The 23,454-nt window shown below is 35.5% G+C and overlaps 1 protein-coding gene and 1 long non-coding RNA gene across 7 annotated transcripts in view; one reads left to right on the plus strand and one right to left on the minus strand.

Annotated features, from left to right (window-relative positions):
- LOC139121715 (excitatory amino acid transporter-like) overlaps positions 1-23,454 on the minus strand; it is a 122,610-nt gene that overhangs the window by 14,358 nt on the left and 84,798 nt on the right. The window contains exon 1 of one of the 6 annotated variants that reach the window (XM_070686849.1): positions 2,064-2,262. The exons of the other annotated variants lie outside the window; for them this stretch is intronic. The gene's annotated coding sequence lies outside the window, so the exon portion shown is untranslated. Of the gene's footprint in view, positions 1-2,063; positions 2,263-23,454 lie in introns of those variants that run through there. 6 annotated transcript variants of the gene reach the window in all.
- On the plus strand, positions 10,682-12,358 carry LOC139148643 (uncharacterized). Its single transcript, XR_011555952.1, has 3 exons — positions 10,682-10,972; positions 11,780-11,914; positions 12,128-12,358. It is a non-coding gene; the product is annotated as an uncharacterized lncRNA (long non-coding RNA).

Here is a 23,454-nt window from a genome sequence, read left to right on the forward strand (position 1 = left end):
TAAAATGACATATAAGTTTAGGGTCTAGGTTTCTAACAAGGCATGGTCCACTTACCTGCAAAATAATTTTTTTTTTATTTGCCCTGATATTAATAAACTAGCCTAGGAGTCAATCTTCATGCAGACAAGATGTCACAAGTTGAAAACATCAGTGTTATATCAACTATCTGATATGCCATGCTCCATTACTGAATGGTGTTTACCGGTATATACAATTTATAAGTCGAGATGACCAGTCAATGAGATACCATAGTCTGATGTTTCCTAAGAAAATTTACGTTTAGCAACCATACATGGTGCCAGCAGAAATTTTACCATTGTTCCAAAACTGTGTGCATGTTACCTGTGTACTGAAACCTATGACATGAAAACTGCAGCTGATCATGATCATGATCTAGTGAAATTTAATATGGCCAGCAACAATAGCTACATGTAGCTGTAAAGTGTAACCTTTGATACACACTTCCAAGTACTTTATACTATAGTGTAAATCTCACTTTCATGTTCAGTGTGTACTTTAAAAATCATGTAAAATTTCATATCATGTGTATACTCCACCATGGACCTGATTGTTATGGTTGGTATTTGAACTTTAGTCAAGACTATAGAATTCATTTGTAAGCAAGTTATAACCCCGGTCGAAAAGGCCCGGGATCGGGATTAACTATGGTGTTAAGAAGATTATGAGGTGTTTCTGTCTTTTGTTCTCCTTTGAAATTGCAATCTTTATATAAATATGTTGCTAATTTATAGTGCATTGTTTGTATTAGCTTATCACTTTCATTGGTCAACCGCAGGGAAAACAACGTGTAATTGTTATCTACAATGTAAACCAAGAACTATGTAAAATCTTTAATAATAATATTTGTAACAAATAATATAACTTTTAAAATGTTATCAAAATTTACGGCTATCTCTCCAACTATAGAACTGGATAGACCAGAAGAACTGCTGTTTATGTAAACTGACATTTCCTTATAACACCAGGGAGTACCACATGTAAACATTATCAATTTCACCAGTCTTGTCACAGTCTAGAAATTGTTTGCTTTGCCTGGAGGATGAGTATACTCTATAGGTTTATCTAAACTAGTAGAACTTGTCGTCAGACATGCAGACCAGTGATTGACAATGAATCTGTATTTATAAAACTGAAAAAGGACAACTGGTCAAGGCTGTCAGACCATGGAATATCCTTCAAATTATACAGACTCAGAACTTCACATTTGCTTAACCTTTGAAATGTTTTCAAATTGGTACTGCATGGTGCACAGACAGGGCTATCACAAAGGTAAACATGGCATGCAATTTTCAAAAGTTAATAATTAACTCTGTCTGACAGAAGTGTTTGTTATGAAAATACACATGTACAGTAGAATAGTATTCAATTTGTTTACATAATGCGTGGAAGGGTATCCATGTAAACGTAGTCACATTTGATATGGCAACATTTGTTACAAAAATATTACACCCATATTTATCTGAACCTCAAAGATGCATCCATCATATTCATATATTACTGACAAATACAAGGTGAAGTGTTGGTGATTGTGGAGTATTTTACAAGTGAGTATACACACAGACTGTCAGCCAGCTACAATGTAATAGGTAAACATTTATGGGCTTATAAATTCTGCTGGAGTCGTTAATATACAGTAAATGCCAGACTGTACTGAGGAATTTAAGACAACTACAAATACATGTAGTATATATAGCAACTAAATTGAAGGTGAGCATAATTCAGGCCAACACTTTAACATCTATCACCTTGAACACACAGATTATACACAAACAATTGAAAATAGTTTAAATCCTCATTAACATACATATGCAATAACATATTTATCATATTAGATCAAACACATTATGCCATATGTAAATTATTTGACATTGCATAACTCTGTCAATACCAACACCACTGTACTGAACCTGACCAGCAGTTCACACTACATTTGTATACAGCATATCAAAGTATTTTCTGCATTAAAACTTCCCATAAACACTATTATTGTACTGGACCTGGACCCATCAAACTTCTACATCCTGGCAAGTTATATACTCACCAACCATGCCACAGAGAGTTGACTAAGAATCTTTACAACCTATAAATGGGTGGTTCCTAGTACGGTTGTAAAAAACTGCTGGACTTGTTGTGACAGGAGTCAGTATGAAATCTGAGAGTCTTTAGAGCACTGGAGAGCTTAAACCCATTTATCGGCTTTATCCACTTTCATGTAAAAGAGCACTTAATTGTTTTCAAGGAAATTGGGTCAAAGGGGCGTGACCTTGGAATATTAATCAGTTGGAAGTTTACTCCACACAGTCTGTGGAGAGTGGTGGAGCTATATGTCATATTCTCACATACACTGTTTGGTTTTGGAAAACCTTTAAACTATTCAGTATTCATCTAGGCTGAATACACAACAAAATGTTGTCTTTTTGTCTTAGTCAATTACTAAATAAAGTTCAAAAGTTAAATGTCCATCAAGTTGTTTATGGCAGATATTTTATGAACTGCCATCAATCACTGCCAGTCTGAGTTTCGACGGGTTAGAAAGGACAACAACCAGGAACTGAAAACACACATTGATAATAAATTTGCTATCTCTTGCTTACAGTATTCATCAGGAATTGTAAATACTAGATATAAACTAGCTGAGTATTCCCAGGCACCAAACAAAGAGATAAATATATTATACTGTTTGGCCAGCTCCCAAGACTGGCAAGTTTTCATGGACCTTTTTGGTAATAGAGTAGATATTTACATTGTACAGTTATTACTAGCTGGCTCCAGTGAGTCTACGTGAGTTTGTGCGTTACAAAAACAATAGTGAATAGATGTGTTTGACAGGCATGCCTTAACAAATTACAAACATCAATCAGTCCATTCATATAACATTAGCTGTACTTTATCATTTGCAAATGAAATATTTCTATAATTGCTGTGCTGACGCCTGACTATAAATCAAATATATTGGTAGTTGCTGCCTTGGTATTTCATTGGGTTTTTTTTCATGTTTTTATTACTTTCTTGTAATAGATCAATCTTCTATCAGTACTAATGTTACTTGTTTTCAGATAAGATTCAGTTCAGTCAGTGAAATGTCAGTATTGTTTGTGTCAAAATCTTTCATTCAAAACAAAAACTATAAATAGCTTTATAACTGTCATTCCAACCACCCTACACCAACTGGAGCGAAATGGTACAATGCTCAAAACAACATACAAGTATGTAAAATATATATTTTAAGCTGGGAGAGAAAATCCATATTCTCATGATTTAGAAAGTTAATGGAGGTAAATGTACTTTGCATAATAGTTTACTCTGCAAAGCAAAGTTGACATGACACAATTCAGACTGTTGGGTATATGTGTGACATGTACATGTATATCATGGGTGAGGGTGTGAGGGAGGGGGTGAAAAGTCAGTAAACTCAATATGAATTTCTCTATGGTTGCAAAAAAAAGTGAAGCTCTAAAAAGTAGATTGAGCCAACAGAAAAGCAACTTTTGCCTGGCCAACTAGTTTTAAATTCCATCTGTGAAAACAATAGAACATGAATGCAGCAATTAAATCACTGTTTCAAAGAAAGCCTCAGATCTTTTCACAGTTGATTTGTAATCACCAGGACTGGGCCCAAAGTTGATGTTTCTATAACCACCTTACATCAATGCTGAAATACTATACATTATCTTTTTCAAAAACTGCTTTAAACACACTTTCATAACTTTTTATTTCAAGGCTGGACTTTAAAACACAAGTCAAGGACACAGCTGATATAAGACATATAGTACAATGTGCATAAAATGTTTGTTTTTATAAATAAGAGATGAGAATTACAGAGTTCATTAAGGTAGAATACGCCTCAGGGACAGATATTCAAACTCTCAAAACTTTTACAATTCTTTTCTGATATACCACTTGTTATGGTTCATCTTAAAGCTCTTGGTGTAAGAAAACTTCACCATCTTAGTTTTTCAAAATTTGAAAATTTTATTTTTCTTCATAGAGGTAACACAAGGATGACGGCCATTTTAAATTTCAAATATTGGTAAATCTTGGGTAATTTGTTTCTCTAGTTGCACGGTGGTGACCCCAATTTTTATTCTTGATTTTGAAAGAGAATGGTTAAAGTATTCCTTGATGAAAGTTTGAGCAAAAGTTTTAGTCTTTCACTTTCGAAGCACACACTACCTTAATCAAAGTTACAGGATTTTTAACTGTCATCTGATTTCTCTCTTCAAAAACTTGATAATACAATTATCTACCTGTATACCCATGGACAATCTTGCCGTCACTGGAGTATGGAATCATCTTCACATACTGCAAATACATTCATATGTAAATCACACAAAGCCCTCTAATCTCTTCTTTCACCCAGACAAACTCTGAGTAAAATAGTGTGCTTCAAGACACTACTACCACCTTTCCTTCCAGCAAGATTTGACACAGATGTCCCTACTGATGATATTGTATGGATTGAAGATTCTGATATCTAGATATCTTCAAATTCAATACATAGCTTGCCCTACAGTCACAGTAGCTTTGTTCACAGTCATGCACTATCAGTGTTTGCAATGGGATTATCACACTTGAGAATGTCTGTATCAAACCACAAGGCCACAGTGAGTTCACTGTAAACATACACCACAGTCCCTCCACACACGGAAAGACTGTGACATAACACTCCACGTCTACAGGACCGTGACATATACCATACTTTTGGGCTTTTCAATTTTCTTTGAGGTGAATAAGGCTCTTTTCAGAAAGAAACAAGTCTTATTAGTTTCCATCATTTTTCAAAAAATGTTATTAACAACTTTTAAATTCTTTTCAAAAATAAGTTGAAGAAAATTTGAAGGCTATTAATTTACTAATAGTATTCAGTTTTTACCCAATTTTTTTTAAATCATGCATCTTTTTCTTAATTATAAGTTATAATAACATTTGTAAGTGCTCAGTTTTTACATTCTCTTAGTTGTTTTATTCAAGAAATCACGGCCCTTCAATAAGACATAAGCAATGACATGGTAATGACAATTATTAATGAATAAAAATCAAAAGTTATGAAGTGTTTTCGGAGAGATGCTGTATCAACAGTCAATACATTCAATGATGTACACTCACAAAACTACAATAATACCATTCAGAGATTAGATCGGTGTCACATTTCAGCAAATTTGATGGAATTTTTTTATTGTGAACATTTTTTTTATTTAAAAACTGACAGAAGTGATCATCAAAGAGAACCATTGAGCTTATAAAAAGTATCAGAGAAAATCAAATGATATACCGGTATTCTTGGGAGCACCCGATATAACTCAAATTTGTTTTTAAAGAGATCACCAATGTTTTTGTCTAGGCTAATACCTGAAGTACATTTTACCAAGGTTCCCTTGAGAATATCAACGCAAGTGTATCTGAGGACAAAAAACATGACAACAATAGTATTGGTGTTCCCTCTCTATTTACCTGTCTTCTGAAAAGCAAAAATCATTCAATCACCATCTCCTGAATTCAAGGAAGTGTACAATTTGTTTATTTCTTTGCTTTGCACGAAGACGATACCAACAGTGAAACATAGATATACATGTACAGAGTCAGATAACAGACGAACTGTATAATTATTAATAAAAATGTCCAGTATTGTACCAGAATTAAACAGATAACCATAACTGTACACCGCGCTGATATGAAGTCCAGAAATGTTGAAATATATGCATGATTACCAAGCCAGACTGTGTCTGGTATCACATGTTGTACATAAAGGGAAGGTAACTTTATAGTTATAAAGGGAAAGGGAAAAGGGAAAAGGAAATGTACATGGAAATTTCTTGCTGGGATTTTACAGATCTGTTCCTGACTTATTAATAGCTTGTAAGGTGTTTTTCAAATTATAGTTTTAATATTTGCTCAATGACAAAATTAGAGCACTGTGATAAAATCCAACGGAAAAAGTAATTCTAAACGGCAGAATCATTGATGGATTACAGCAAGGTGTGCCTCTGGCAGTTTCTAACACTTCCCATTGATCTTTTCTGGTCTGTTGCTTTCGCACTAAATTTGATGCCCATTTGAATAAATAGTTTTAACCATCTTGTTTATTATGACATTGAAAAGTTAATTTTCCCGTACAGTGTTAACCCTGGGTTATATGCTGGTCATATTGAATTCCACATAGTTGTAAACTCATGAAATTTTTTTCTAAAATTCCAAAAATCTGAAGAGCGATAGCTGATTTTGACTCTTAATTTGAAAGTGGATGAACGCATCCTTTCAGTTCTATTTGTATAGAGGTCTAACTTTGCCATAGAAAACAATAGGATTGGGACAAGCTTGGTGAGTTTGAGCAAATGTTGTAATCTTTCTGTTTTGAGGAGTGTACATGTACATGCATTTCTTTAATCTACCAACAGGCAACTTTAGTGTTTGATAGATTTTTGCTGTGATATTGACATACAATACAATGGTAATGGTCTAATATTTGATGAATGTGAAATACAAAAATTTAGCATTAAAAGCTGAAAGACAGTAATTTTTAATTCACAAATGATATAATTTTTCACTTAAACAATTTTTGAAATACCTGGTTATGGTACATGTTTTCATACAAAGTGTCTGACTCTGAGGTATAGCTCCAGACGACCGTATATGTGCATGATGCTCTGAATGGAAATACTTTTTGTACTTTCACTGAAATCACTGTTAATTGCACCTTTATGCATTTTTTGATAAGATGTTATGATTAAATAACAAGGCAACTTATGTCAATATACTAATTGAAGTGTGGGCACAGAATGCTCATTAAACTTTGAAAATGAGTGTACAATTTAGATTTTACAGCTGGTATTCTTTCGTGATAAAATGAAAACATGCAGTCATACAGACACCACCGACTACCATATACAGTTAGCTTTCTTTAATATACATATGTATATATATATATATATATATATATATATATATATATATATATATATATATATATATATATATATATATATTCTGTAAAAATTGATAACAAGTAGAAAACAGACTTAGGCGTTACTCAGAGTTTCACGCTACATGTGTTCTCTGTAGCGATCATCAGACGAAATGTAGTGTGTATATATATATATATATATATATATATATATATATATATATATATATATATATATATATATATATATATATATATATACACCATTTGTGAGCTTAACAGACACAGCTATAGGACTTCAAGAAGTGCTCTGGTGGATTCAGTTCACAGAATATTTTCTCACTAAATGTCTTGTTGTGGTTTGCTGTTGTTAATAATCATTTCCCTCCAGAGAAAACATTTACCCCTACTCACGTTAATCCCACTTTATCACACTTTCTTAATCTCAAAAAAACTTTCAGAATGTTATGTAAACTGTAAAATAATAACAGAAACAAGGAAGGATTTGTTGAGTGGTTTGTAAAAATATCCTCACACACCCACACAAAACTTACTTCATTACTTATGGAAAGGAAATATGTGTATATGCAAGAAACCGCAAAGGAAATCTACCATTACACTTAAGCCTCGCTATAGGGAAAACACAGAAGATAACTTTACATAACACTGCTACAGCGAGTCATTATGCAAGCTCTGTGCGCAAGTACACTGATATAAATTACGAGAGAAGTACGAAATGTTTTGTGCTTTTGTACAGCATACCGGTACATGCGTTTTAAATGAAAGATTTATAAACTTATGTATTGTGAAACCATATTTAGAAACTGAGTTTGTCAATGCATTATCACTGAATTTTACCTTGCCCTAAAAAGAGTGCGCCTGGAATATCGCACCAGTCTAAGTATACAGATATCCAGGGGTTCGTTGAGTTTACATATTTTAGGCCAAACCCAAAGAATGACAGTGCCAAAGTAATGGTCCGATTAAATTGAGACTTCTGGTGGAAATAATGTTGATGCAGGGATGCCGGGAAATAGTCGGCAGCTGGCAAAAACAACAGGCTGTCAGCTAAAATTTACCGGCTTTGCAAATCATTAGTTTTATGAAATATATTGGGGACATAAGTTGCGAAAATATAATGTGCTCACAAACTACTGGTCGGTGTAACCACCTGTGCTGTTTAATCCAGGTATTCAATGCAGATGATCAGTTCCTGTACAAATTTGGAATCCCTGGCAAAGAGAATGTTTGTTTGCAAACTTGAAAAAAAACTTTTGGCATCCCTGAGATGATTGTACATGTAGCAACTTAGTACATCATTACATTGTATGCAGGGTTTAATATACCGATGCAGTGACATTACTGGACTTTCCTCAAATGTACCTAGTCCTATATACCTAGTCCTATTAAAGGGACTCAATACATGTACATATACCTAGTCCTATAATAGAAATAGTATACACAAAATGGATTCATCCACCTTTATCATCACACATTTAGACTAATGTTTTACACTGATAAAGATGTACATGTAGTTTCTATTAATACATGTGCTATTCAAACTGAAAAATTCAAAATTTGATAAAACCAGACTTCCTCCTATACCAGCTGGTACAAGGTACATGTACGCAATTCTGATTGTCCACGTACCATCACTTTACCCTAGAATTTATCTCTGAATGTGTTTTCCGATTGCTTATGAAGGAAACCAGTAACATGGTATTATGTAAGTTGTATTTCTGTGTTTCCGCTGCACTTACTGCCAATGTGTCACCCCATCATTGATAGTGTTTATATAGGTACTGTACTGTAGATTTCAACAAAGACACTCATAGGTTCTACAGTTGAAGAGTTTTTGTTTCTGTTTTGTTTTGTTTTGTTTTTCAGCGGGGGTCCACATGCACAAAAAATGAATTGTATATTTAAAAAGAAAATTGCAAAAAAAAAATTTCAATAAACTTTAACCCTTTGAGCGCCAAAGTCAATTTTCGACGCCTTTACAAAATGTACCCCAGTCAAATTTCTTCAGATTTTTGCCAAAAAGTCCTCGATGAAAAACTGTAGCCAATGAAATGTCCCGTACGAAACAGATTTTTTGTGGTAAACATGCTGCAAGCTCTGGGTAAACATACCACGCATACTTTTGTGTGCCACAACTCTCTATCCATCCTGCGCCGATAGTCACCACTAGTGGTGCACTTGTGGTGATTAGCAATCTTTCTCTTGGTATGTCTACCACAAGACTGAAGTAAACAAAGTTGCAGATTGCTTTGTGGTATGTTTGCCATTGAAGGCTTTACGTAAATACAATGGTCACACAGCACAGACTGTGCAGAATCATGTGTAAGAATTCAAGGCTGCACGGTTACAGGGCAGCCAAATGAACGTGTGTGCCCAGCTGGCTTCTGTAGATGTACCGTATATCATATGCATGAATAAAGAATATACATGTTTGCACTCTAAATTTAATAACAAAAGTATATTTATTGATTTTTCAAAATGGGGATGTTAAAACGTGAATACATATTTGTAGGACAAATCTTAGTCAGTTTCCAAGAAATTAGGAAATTCACATACAAAGTACCTGACTCTCCAAATGATACTTCTATACACAGTGACAAGATTTTACGAATCCAGATTACATCAACAATAGCACATATGTAAAGGTGCGGGATCGCTGGATTGCCAAAATAGCTTAATTTGAGCGATTTAGCAGCTATAGGCCCTATGGTGTGATCGAGGCGAGAAAAGTGACGAAGTTGATCTAATAACGACGGGTATTCTGTGATAAAATGTTGTTTCATACATAGGCCTACACTGTAGGCAGCCACAAAAATCCCATGAACCATTTTTCCCTGTCCATCGGAAACGTTTTGAGCCAATGATCTGCACGATAATTCAATGTTAAATTCATCAATTTCATGGCAGCAACGAAAATCTCTCGAAAATCGGCCGTAATCCACGAAGGAAAAGAACTTTGCCACAGTTTGGGTAGGCCTAATAATAAGCGGACAGAGCATGTCAGTCACCGCGGTCGGAGAAAACACTCATTCTATTTGTGTCTTTCGACAAGCATGGAGGTAGGTATGGTATAAGTTACTATATCGCCGACTTAGAAAGACAAGGGAATTATTAGTCGTATTGCCATCCACTGTACAAATGATTGACATCTCACTCAACCTGCCGTGGACACGTACGTACGTACGTGTCTCCAGAGAAACGCGCCCGAACAAAAATCTAAGAAATTGTTGAACTGGTATGTTGGATTTTTTGTATCTCACGCCTGTCGTATAGAACACAGTTTTTATCGAAATTGAAGTCCCGTATCTCAGGGAAGGCACACTATAAAATAGTGCTGGTATAGTGCCTATGAAGGGTTTGCACGGTTAGCCCCGCGATCGAGGCGCCACTGGCACTGCTGTGCTAACTGCTATGTAATAGGGCCTACATAGTGTGGGGCTTAGTGTTGGGTCATAGCCACTGGTGCTGTCAATACACTTTTGCTTGGATATAGTCCGTCGAAAGCTGTAAGTTTTCAGTGAATTACTTTTGAATGAATTACTTCTAACAAAACTTCCACTACGATTCATGCTATGTTACGTACGTGTACAGCGATCGCGATTGCAAGGACTTTGTATCGGAAGTAAATATAGTATCACGCCTGATGACATCATAGATCATGTGAAGACTTCGTTGTGATTGGTCAAATTGGCGTGTCACAGGTCAAATCTAAGCGGCAAATCTGATACTAGTATCAGAAAGGCAGTTACGACCCTTTTGAATTGCTCAATGCATTGTCGCTGTTTTTTCACTCGACTTTTGACAAAATTTCACTGAAATTTGCCGTTGGACATCACCTTGACAGCTTCGTATACCCTAGCTATGAATGTACAACCTATAGGCAATGTTCAAGACGCGTTAATTTTCATGTCATCGTCGTCACGATCGGCGTGTGGAGATCGGCTTGTGAACAATGGGCACCATCCTTATAACCATGATAACACCCTGAGCTGGCCGAGCTGAGGATCAAGGCGATCGTTTGAATTTCGGTAAGTAAATTTTCGAGTATCCTTCTCTGCAACGTAACGACGAATTTTATCTGTTTTTGTTCTGTGCAATTCTCGAGTAACACTGTCCAATTGTGTGAATAACTCCCGAGGTTGAACGTTGAGTGAACAGTGTGAAAGGAGTGGCCTTTATCTGTTCATACCGATGTATTGATAGTGTCTATGTCTGGGGAATACATACTTCGACACTTTGGCGAAGGCACAGTCCCTCGGGACTGTACCCAGGGTGAAACTTTTGCTTATATGTATACAAATTTCCCTCGATGTACGATATAAAACAATGAAAAACAATACATTTAGGAATGGTTAGGTAAGAATTAAGTTCTTAAACTCTGACCTAGTATCGTTTGTACACGTGTTCATGTCATGAAATTTGGTATACGTCTATTTATAAGATCATGCTGGACGATGCTGGACGTCTCTGTCTTTGACACTTCAGTTTCTTTTGAAATGTTCATTAATGTATTTTGACATTTGTTCAACGTTACCCGTAAATATTTTGCTGGCATATTGTAAGGCGAAATCCAAATCAATGATTGATTTACAATATTTCATTGAAGTTCTACATAAAATCTCACAACACAAAACATGCATAAATTATTTTCAGTTATCTTTCTGTAGCTGTGGATCACTGGTAGCGTTGTCCCCCCCCCCATCTAAAAGTAATTTAGATTCACAGATATAGTAGTAAACTAGTTTTCATGTCACATGTAGTCAAAATCACCAAACATAATCGCTGGACTTTTTCCTTTACATTCCTTTTATTCCATTGCATTTTCTTATTTGTAGCTGGAAGTGACGACATGTCTTTGTGGCAACGGATGCTGAGAAAAAGCAATGCTGATGACAACTTTACATCACCAATCTCATAACCCAAATTGGTCCCAAAAGAGTAACCAAGCTTGCCAAGGCAAATATATAAGTGTAAGTACCGTTTGAAATATCTTTACAATTTAGTGACCTGGATTCCATTTCATGATATGTGCAAGACTCATTGTGAAAGGTATGTCAAGGCAGTTGCAATTACATACTGACTGGCAGATTGTTCTCTTGGCATTTTGTCTACTGTACTGTGCAGTATATATGTGATTGCATTAATGTTTCTTTTCTTGTTTTTCTTTTTTTTTTTTGTTTTAGCCCTTTCTGTAGTCTACGGAAAGTAAACCAAGACACTGAACAATCAACTGGATCAAAAGTAACTGTTTCCACTGTATCGTTGGATATGCCAACACTTTGTTATGAAGATGCCATGGATTAAGGGAGATATCCTGTGAAAGAACTGTTGATGAACTTGTGATTTCTTTTGTTTTGAGTCATTTGTTAGCATTTCCATCTGCAATAAATGTAAGGTAGGAATTCAATGAAAAACCTGGTAAGATTTTCTTTTGTTTGTGAATGTGTGTGAGTGTTTGTACCTGTGGCTACATTCTGAAAACTTTAATACATGAGCACAGGAATGAGTAGCTACAGTGTGAGTGGTCGTGGCAAAGTGTGAAGGGTAGGGGTATGCTACTGGGGGGTGGGGCTACCCATAGGGTCAGCTTCAATAGCGGTATGTATACCGTAAATCCTGTTTGTGGCAAGTATACCGCAAAAAATTCTGCAAAGCCTAAACTTTTGTGGCAAACATACCAGGACATGCTTGAGTGTCGTGGTAAGCATACCACAATATGTGCGCCGCAAAATCCATCAACATGCGAAAATCTCAAGCTATGCGTAAGCTTACCACAACATGTTGTGGTAAACTTACCGGGCAATTATGAAGACTTTACCAGAACTGTTCGCCGCAAGGCTATAATTTTCGTAAGGGAAGTCTGTAGTATCCATTTGGTCCAAAATAATGAGAAAAATACATAAAATTTCATAAAAACTGGTAAAATGTTGTAGTAAGATTTTGGTGGGGAAAATTACAGCACTCAAAGGGTTAATAAAAACCACATTTGATTTGTAATCATGTTTTAATAACACTTGGACAGAACCACATGCATTGCATGGAAAAGTCTACAACAGACAATTTTCCACACAAAGTAGTCCAGTATTTATCACATTTTATAGAGATATCACAGGAGACTATTCAGCAAATGTTCCTCATACCTCTGTACTTTCTTGATATTTTGCCGACAGAAAAAGAAAATGACCTGAGTAAAACTTTACACTAATAAACAGAGCCCTCAATCATTTCATAATGAAATCATATAGCCAATTACATGTATCAATATAGAACAGTTGACATAAACCTTCAAATTTTTGACAACAGAGCTTGGATTAATGAATCATTATCAGTGATAACGGTCTTCAATACAATTTACATAATACATGTATATACCGTATTCCTCCGATTCTAAGACCCCGCCCGTTTATAAGACCCCCCAGGATTATTTTATCAATTCGTAATTAGCTGTTAGTTCGTTTATAAGACCCCCCCAGGGGGTACACCCGAATTTTGACTGGAACAATAGAGCCATTGTCATGTAATGAGACCAGAATATCCACAACACCTACGCTGCTTATCAAAGTCACAAACAAGTGTCAAAGTGAAGTATCAAACCTCACACACACACGCACACTATTGTTGGGGTTTGGAACATGTCAATCGGGAACAGTTCTATAATTTCCTGGCGATAAAACTACACTTGGATTTCTCTACCTAAATGAACAATATAAAGAGTTGGATTTTTTAGCGTCTCGATCTAGTACAATATCGTCTTTTCGTTACTGTCATTTTGCTACCATCAAAATAAGCAGATTTTTCAACATCTGATTATGTACGAATCGAACATTTCGATGCAATTTGGCTACCATGAAATGAACATTTAGGATCGTCGGGTTTTCGGACTTGTCGATCAAGTACGATTCGCTCATTTCATCACGATCAAACAAACACAATTTACACTCATACAAACACAAAAAAGTTTGGGTATCAGTAGTTCTCTTTTTGGAGACTGTTGTGGCCCTTAAAAGGACAGTTTCATTTTTTTTTGGTCAGCGGCATGATTTGGTCTGTTTTAGTGAATATGTACGGTGAAAACAGTACCTCGGACTGATTGCTTTAGCAGAGGTACAGCCGCATTATTTGCCAAAACACCGACGTGACATTTCTCTGCCATGCCAACTCTTGGAGAATGGATGAATGCTTTCTTCTTTGCCTTCAAGTAGTATTTTTGTTGACTGACACGTCACGATCGATGATACTCGAAAGTAACCGTGCCCAGTATGAGTGCTGCATCTCGATTCAAACTTTCAACTTTGCAACCACCGTGAACAACGGCTACAGCATTTCGATCGTGTATGTTGTCTGCATCTCGGCGAAGTTCATACGGCAAACCAAGTTCTAGCTGATTGCGACGGTAGTTAGGCATGCCGACAGCGAGAATGTTTTTAATAATTACTTTTTTTCTTGCCCATGACGACCGTGCACTGTCTTATGACTTTCAGAAAATAAAGTCTACGATAAATCGACGCATTTTTATAGGATCTTGTAACGATGTCAGGAAATCCTTTTGTTGCCATTATCAATAGAAAATTTGGGACGTGTGAATGACACGAGCTTTGAACTTGCTTCGCTCAACTTTTACACTTTCGTTTTCATACTACTGAGGCAAAAGACTACGGCACATGAAAAAGTTGCTCTTTAAATGGTGTGCTTATAAAGATTTTTTCAACAGTTTTCTATCAGGTAAGGTATCTTTTGTGATCATTGTGAATAGCTGCACGTTTTCTCTTACGTTCAAATTTACCATTAAAGTATAAAAAGATTTTTTCAACAGTTTTCTATCACGTAAGTTTTCTTTTGTGATCATTGTGAAGCACTGCAAGTTTTCTCTTACGTTCAACTTTACCGTATAAGCAACCAGTGAAAATAGAAATATCATTGGCATCGTAAATCTTTCAAAAAGACTTACATGTAATGACGACGATATCGACTTCGACTGGTTTGACTTAGATGAAGAGGGCAATTATTGTGTTGACAAACGAAACGCGATATCCAAAGTTTCTTTCCGCGCATGAACTGAAAATTCTTTGAATTTCTTCCGTTTATGTTCATCAATTTTGTAGTTTTTCTCATATAATGAAGGTATTTATTGTTTGAACGGCATTTGTTTGTGTCCTTTCCTGAACTAGTCCCAGCAATGAGTAGAACGATAGTGTAACAGATTTTCAAGATTATGCACGCTTTCGAAGTCTTGCGAGGGAAAAATACCAAACTTCATAAGCTTAAACGGCCCTATACACTTACAGTTAGAACAAAAACGTGCATTCCGAACAGTTGATCATAGATGACTGAATTCCACATCAGGAGACATTTCGGTCATCGATACAAGTAATAAAAAAACTTCAGGGTGTATTGCCAAAAAATCAACACATCAAATATAAAGCAATTGGCGCAGCAATCTTTCGTCTCGGCCAGCCGATGCCTCAACACTTACCTGTTCGAGCCTGCCTGTTCGTAAGATCACATTTCGTTTCGAGATACGGTTAGACTTTTTGAAACTAGGAGCAAAATAATAAACTCACGACGTGTAATTGATTGTTTATTTTAAGGAGTACAGTAAATGAAAATCGTACATAGAAAACATCGGACGGACACCATCCCACTGAACAGAATTTTACCTTGACCTCATGCACTGACACCTTTGACCTATTGCGTAAATTGACCAATCACAGCCAGCGGAACTTCAGGGACTTTCCCTTCACTCATTGTCTGACCTTTCTTGGCCATGCTATGGGGAGCTAGCTGCTGCTGAGGAACGTACGCGTACTTGTAGTACAAAGTTTCGTGGTGATTATCTATTCACGAAATACAAAGATTTATTGCTATCGTATTGTTTAGTAAAAGAAGGTATGGCAAATACGTTATATTTCAAGACTTTTGGATCTCCATTTATTTATACTTGTACAGATTCGACTGCCAGTATCTACGCAGCATGGCCATGAGTCGATATCACAAAGATGAGTTGTCTGTAGCGTGAATCAAAAATCATTGGCATAAAAATTACATAACATTGCATAAATTAGCATAAATTAACTTCGACGTTCGATTTCGCGGTGACATCCGTTTATTAGACCCCCCATATCTTTTTCGTCATCTTTGGTTCTGAAAAGGGGTCTTAGAATCGGAGGAATACGGTACAATTATTTTGGAAATTGGGCATTTTAGATGAATAAACAATTAATTATGATGAGACTACCCTAAAATGACTATAAGATTAAAGTTTACACATTTCACGACAATGGTTTGTCCCAAACCAATTGTTATCAGTGGTGATTGTTGACCAGTTTACAAGGAATTAGGGGTGAACAGGTTGTGGGAACAGTAAATATATGGTAGATGTAACTTTTGATGTTTTTTTAAAATTATATTTGTTTAAAATGTCAACCAGTGGTTTCTACTCCCAGTGAATGTTAAGCCGCGTCATTCTGTTCAGTTTATCAAGTGAGCCTAACATTTATATACAACATTGTCATTGCATTTTACTCAGACTAAAATTCAAATGTAAACAATAACAGAGCAATTTCCACCTATATATGTTGTATGTGGATTTCCTGATAACTGTACCATATGGCTACATTCTAGCCGACTCTCGTATAGCTTAAAAGTATAGTTGGAACAGTAAACAAGGAAGAGGGAAGAATGCCACGCTGCACAACAGAGGTCAAGGGTCAATCATGATCTCCAGGTGTCTAGATAGTGGGTGTGAATTATGCCAGTTTTTGGTCATAATGCACAAACTGGAAGTGTGCAGTACATTATTGACTTCAACGAGTACATGATGCAGTATCTCAGCAACACTGAGACAACGTTCAGTAACAAAGGAATCTGAAACTAATGCTAACAATCTTTTACACCATTTATAGCCCATTCCTAATAATAATTTATTGACATGATAAGTATGGTACTGAAGATTGGCTATGAAAGAGCTTATGTGTTGCTTACAGTAATTATGATCAAAATGCTTGCATTTTCTCTGGATTCAATCGCCACTCTTTACCTGAACACTCACCTGAATGAAAGCTGAAGGCAAATGTGAAAGTTCTATGAAGAAACTGACTTATTTAAGAATTCGAATTCTGGCAGTACATTACTCATTTACAAGACCTTTGCTCTACCTCGATGTCATTGAGTAGTATATCTACAACATAACTTAGAAATAGCAGTAAATCATTACAAATCTCTAACACAGCACAAACACATGCAATGTTCATACCAGTAGCACAGCACGGTCAATGGTTCTACTCCGGAATAAAAAGGACGCGATGCGTACGCCGTTCTACAAACTCAGAACGCCCAAATAATCACGTGATGCCGGTACAAACAAACCCACATGTGTACTGAACGCGTATGGAAATACACGTACGTCTGTGCGCGTTTGCGCACATGGCTTTGTTTGTACCGTGGTAGATTCGAATTCCGGGTTTGGCCTATTAAAATAATTCTCTTTGTCTTGATATAGTTTACTAAGACTACTCATACTGCAATGACAATGTCTTAGAACTTGGATTAAAAAATTACAACCGTCAAGGACACTATGTGCTCACATTCGGTTTGAATTGGTCCATTTGAGAAATATTTAAACCAGGAAAAACAAGAATGACAAAAGCAATAAGGTCTCCAACTTAGGTACTGGAGGTCATCTTTAGGAACATGCATATCAACTTCTATAGCAATGGGAGAAGCAGATCCTAAATACATAAGCAAATGTCAACAACAAAAAACAGAGAAGGCTTGATAAAAAGAAAAGGTGGGAGTGGGCAAAAAATGCACAAGGGATCTGGTAAAAAAGTAATGCTACATCATCGATCTTCTAGACCCTACCCCCTCCTGAATATCAAATGTTCCACCCCTTGGTATTACATAAGACCAAATGACAGGAAGTACATTTACAACCTTGGAGATTTTTAATTAATGCCATGAGTGTTATCATTCTAATTTAAACAGCACTTAAGTTAGTTACAGATAGTGAAATGCCTTCCACTGTGGGTGGTGATTACAACATCTGGAATTATCCTGGATCCAAATTTCTCATCAGTTCTTGTATGTCTTACATGTACATAGAAAAGTTGCAAAAATTGGTCCAAAATGAAAAAAATCACCTAAGCTTTGTTTTCAGGATCAAATTTTCCTACAAATTGGTACAAAATATGACAAAATTATGTTCACAGCCTTCAAAATTGTCTCACACCATATCCTGGGTTGGTGTAGGTCATTTAAGGTCACAAACTGAGAAAAGTACCTAAAATATACAAATTTTGGGGTTTCCCAACACTTTGAGCAGAAAATTTATCTAATAACATCTTTCGGGACTTTATACCAAATTACAAAGCTATCAAACAAGTAATGCTGAGATAAAGTTTTCTTGACCAAAAATGACAATATTGTCTTAAAAATACAATTTTTTATATTTCAGGACAATTTCCTCATATCTAACTATTGTCATCTCTGTACGTCTGTGTACCAAATATGAAAGCTGTCTGTCCAGGGGTTTTAAAAAGGAAATACTGTCTAAGATTTTTTGACCAAAAATGACAAAATTGCACAAAACAGTAATTTTCCCAATTTTGTCATAATTTCAACAAATTAGAAGAGTAACACCCTTGCAAAGAGACAACCAAAATTTGAGAGCGATTGGGCTGGCGTTTCAGAGAAGAAGAATTTTACTGAAAATGAGAAAAATCACAAAAAATTCAGCAAAAATACAAAATTAAGGATATCTTCACAATATTCATAAAACTGTATAAGGTTCACCTAAGGTACTTGCACACAAATTTTCAAAGCAATCAAAAAAGCGGTTCTTGAGTTATTAATTCTTAACCATTTTCACATTTTGTAAGCTCATTTGCATAATTTTGGCAATACAGACTTCATTGAACAAAATCCCATCTACAGCCCAGGATGCATCCACACACCAAATAGCAAGCTGAAACGTGCAGCGGTTTGCGTGTTTTTGATGTTGACGGACATACTGTACGTACATACATACATACATACATACATACACACATACATACAGACGCCATCGACTTCAGCCTATACGATAAACTCACATTGGTAAAACCAAATGTGAGCTAAAAATTACAAGCTTTAAGCTCCATTTGCTGTAACTTCTGGTGTATTTTTCATTATTTTTGTTGTGTGTGTGAATATATTTTATTCTACTAATAAGGTCACAACAAAATGCCACGTGTCCAACTAAATAACACAGCATGTACGTTTCTCAGTACTCAGTCACTGTTGATAACTGAATACTAGTCATGACAACAATTTTGACAGAATTCACTAGTCAACGATAATATGGAATATAGAAAATCGTACAAAATCTACAGAGCTGGCATTAAGCTAAGATAATTTGTATTTCAAGATAAGTCTGGCAGACCTACATGTACTGGTATACCGTTCATGTTTTACTGCACAAAAAATATGGAAATAATGACAAAAGTTACCAGTATATTGTCTTCATAGCGCCAAAGTCAATTTTTGTCTCCCTTATAAAATAAACCTCAGTCAATTTTTGTCAGATTTTTGCCGACATGTTGATTAAAAACTGTGGCCAATCGAATGTTGTATTCATGTGGTCCAAAATTATCAAAAAAATTACAGAAAAGTTTGTAAAACTTGGTAAAATTTTGCAATAAAATTTTGGTGCGAAAAAATACAACACTCAAAGGGTTAAAGGGTGAGTAATGCTATATAAACTTTCATGTTTTTCATTATTTTTATTTTGTATATAAATTGCAAATTCTTACTCTACATCCAAAAACAAGTTGAAACACCCACTATTTAGCTTGTCAACATAATGTCTATATATGTGTATAAAACTATAAAGCACTGTTATTGTTTACATTTGAATTCTAGTCTGGACCAGAATTCAGTTGTCAATAACAATGCAGTTTACACATGTAGAGGCTGAGTTGACAATCTGAATACTGTGTGTATCAACATGCTTTGGGAGCTGAATAAGAAATTGCGATTGACATTAATTTAAAAACAAAAAAATTCATCAAAATTGAGCATTACTGGCCCTAACTCACAAACTGCCGTACCTTAAAAGGGCAGGTCATTTATCAGGCTTTATCTTCAAAGCAAATTGGTCAACATGATAAAAACTGAAAGGAAAACAATGGGCTAACACAATGTAAATGAGCAGACGCCGCCGCGTATACTCAATGTCAACAACAAATAATGCAAGAACCAGGCATTGAGAACCGCTCCTTTAAAAGGTGTGATTTCACAATACTGACAGACAAATAGAATCGAAGATATCACTATTAAACAGAATTTGCCAAAATGTGACATCAAACCTCTGAGTGCAGGAGCATGCCAATAAATTTATAGATGTCTACGCTATTTAGTTGTCAGACCAGATTGAATCGCAACTGTACAAACTATGCAAAGTTTTAATTCATTGGCTAACCCACAAATTGGCAATGGATATCCTGTGTGTTACCTAACTTTTCATCACAAGTGAAGATGATTATTATAGTAGAATAATTATCATGTCAAAAGAATAATTACAGCCATGAACAATTTGCTTGATTAATCCTTGATCTATCATTGTGTATTTCTTCTGACAATAACATGTCAGTCGTTGCACTGAAAAGCCAACTTTGATGTTCATTTAACAATAACACATGCAGTTGTGCAATAGGGTGTTTAGACTTGATACTACGTGATGTTCAGTGTTCTCAACAGCTTGGAAAATTAGAAAGGCGACCAATTTACAGGACAACATATGATTAGCATATTCTTTTGCTGTGAAAAATATATTCTTACATGTGTTATTAACATATGAATAACTTGTTCGAAAAAAAGCAGTGGTCCACTTCTAAAAATCCCCCAACTGGTGAACCCTGCTTATTTACAGAAAGAAATTGCCACCAACATGAATTACAATGCAATACGTGTGATGATGAACAGCTATCCTTGAAGCGAAAGTGCAACGTTGTAATTTCTTTCATAACATTGTCGTTACAAAATGAACATATGTCGTTAAAGTTATGGCACTATACTGGCTGCAAGATTTATTGATAAACAAAAACCGTTTGTTCTCCTATTGTTATGTCAATTCACTTTCATGTTAACTGCGACTGTTCTACTTATCATTTCAATAATATGGTAAGATATTGGTTTGAGCAGCAGTTGACGGGAAATGTAACTTTTCATTTTTTTGGTACAAATTAAATTTCTTCTCCTGATTTATATTTTGCCTGATTAACAAAAACGATCCTCTCGGGAAAATGCTCCAACTTGTGATATACAAATACACTTGTAATAACACCTAGCAAAAACCTAGCTATATTGAACTGCTTAATTTGCTTCAGTTGAAGCATTATGAGACAGATGCCAAGATTGTTTATGAGAAGATACATGAGTATCAATCTATACATCACATACAGAATTATTTCATATTAACCCCTTGAGCGCCAAAGTCAATTTTGTCGCCTTATAAAAATATAGCTCAGTCAATTTTTGTCAGATTTTTGCCAAAATTTTGATAAAAAACTGGCCAATGAAATGTTGTGCTCATTTGGTCTAAAATTATCTAAGAAATTACAGTAAAGTTCATAAAAATTGGTAAAATGTTACACAAAAATTTTGGTGGGAAAATACAGCACTCAAAGGGTTAAAAGATGCAGTTTGTCTGCAATACAGAGACTTCATAAATTGACAATAATACGTAACCTACAAATTTGGCAGTTTGACCAAAAAAAAAAAAAATGAACATGTGAAACTGGTACTTTTGATAGTTTCTATATTTACTTTTAACCTTTTTACTATCAAATTTTAACCTTTATCTGTCAAACTAATGAGTGACAGTATTGACATATGTGTAAATTTGTCAATAACCTTTGAACTGTACAGGGTTAACTTTGGGTGAAAGTTCTCATTGACTTGATTTTATAAAGCATGTATATTCATCATTGGCTGCCCAGGGTCTCCATTACTTGGGTCATAACCGTGTAGTGACATTAAAACCTGCATTGTGTCTATGTTGCCAAAGTTGGTGTGATTAGGTCGACCTTTGTGTTTGTCCACTTCTGTATTTCGGTAATTAATGACAATAAGGTGTAATAATTTGCAGAGACGGTTAAAAAAAATTGCATACATGTACACTACAAAAATCTAAAATCCTCGAAAATGAAAGGAAGAAAGAAAGAATATGAATTGTAAATAGGAAGAAACAGGAAGAACAAACACACAAAGGACAAAAGGTTAGTCGTGTGAATGTGTCTTCCTCATCTGAAAACTTTTTAGAAATCTGGTGACATAAGCAATATTTTGACTATTCAATTTATAGTATGTTACAAACTTGCTTTTAGCATAGATTTCAGTGTGGAGTTTTATATTATACTCTGACACACAACACACGACTTTCTTGACAACATGTACTGGTAGACTTTATTTTTGTAGGGGATGGATCTTTTGTCCATAGAGTTGTCATGATCCTGGAGACCCTTAACCTAAGAATCAGATCTGACACCATTGTATCACTACAGTTTGGTTAGCAGTGTAGCCTCTTTGAAAAGCAGTCCAAAGAGGGAAGCACTCTAAAAGGCTGTGATCTTTCATACTGAAACTTAAAATAGCCTCTTGTTTCAAATGTCATGCTACACCTATTTCACTGTGCATGTATGCCCCTCCATTTTGTTTCCGGCAAATGAAATGACTTATATTAACCCTACTAGTAATACCCCCATTTCAAAGTATAAAGGCCCATCCACCCTATTGAAAACGATGGGAATAAACCATTCTGGCAGTGTTAGGGTATAACCTTTCACCATCCTGAACAACACCAAAGTACATCCTCACCCAAAGTTACTTTGAAATTAATTCTCCATGGATGAAAGAATATGGATGGGTATCACTATAATTAAGTGATTAACCAATTAAGTGATCAGAAGTGTTTATCCTATAGGGCTATTAGCTGGACCTTAACAAGTACTCAACTTGTAAGCAGGGCCTATGAGTTTTAAAGGCACTTTTGGCAATCCTGGATCGCCGTTGTTCTTCATAATGTAAGAGGGTTATGGAGAAGTGATAGCCTTTTGTTTTCCATTGGAATTATAATCTTAGGTAAGCAAATTTTCTGATGAGGCAACATGGCACCAACACAGGCCTTTAGTTTAAGCTAAAAAGTTGTTCTTGCACATGTGTGCAATTCAATTTATGGCCGGCAATAAACTTCAATTGTCAACAAAAACAATGCACCTGGCACACTACTGGTTTATCGTGTGTAACTGCCAGCTACATTGACAAGAGGAATACAGAAAGGTGGTTCAATATGTATATAATGTAGGGAAGTAGAGATGATGAAACTGATTTTGACTGACAATGAAACACTACCATTGTAAAAGGACTGTACAAACTATAATTTATTAGCAATTACACAGAGAACTTTGAATGATAATTCTAATATCAGATGTGAAGGATTAAGATTTTCAATCTGAGGTACATGCAACCAGTTACT

This window comes from Ptychodera flava, chromosome 2 (genome assembly GCF_041260155.1).
Source record: "Ptychodera flava strain L36383 chromosome 2, AS_Pfla_20210202, whole genome shotgun sequence".
Lineage (NCBI taxonomy): Eukaryota > Metazoa > Hemichordata > Enteropneusta > Ptychoderidae > Ptychodera > Ptychodera flava.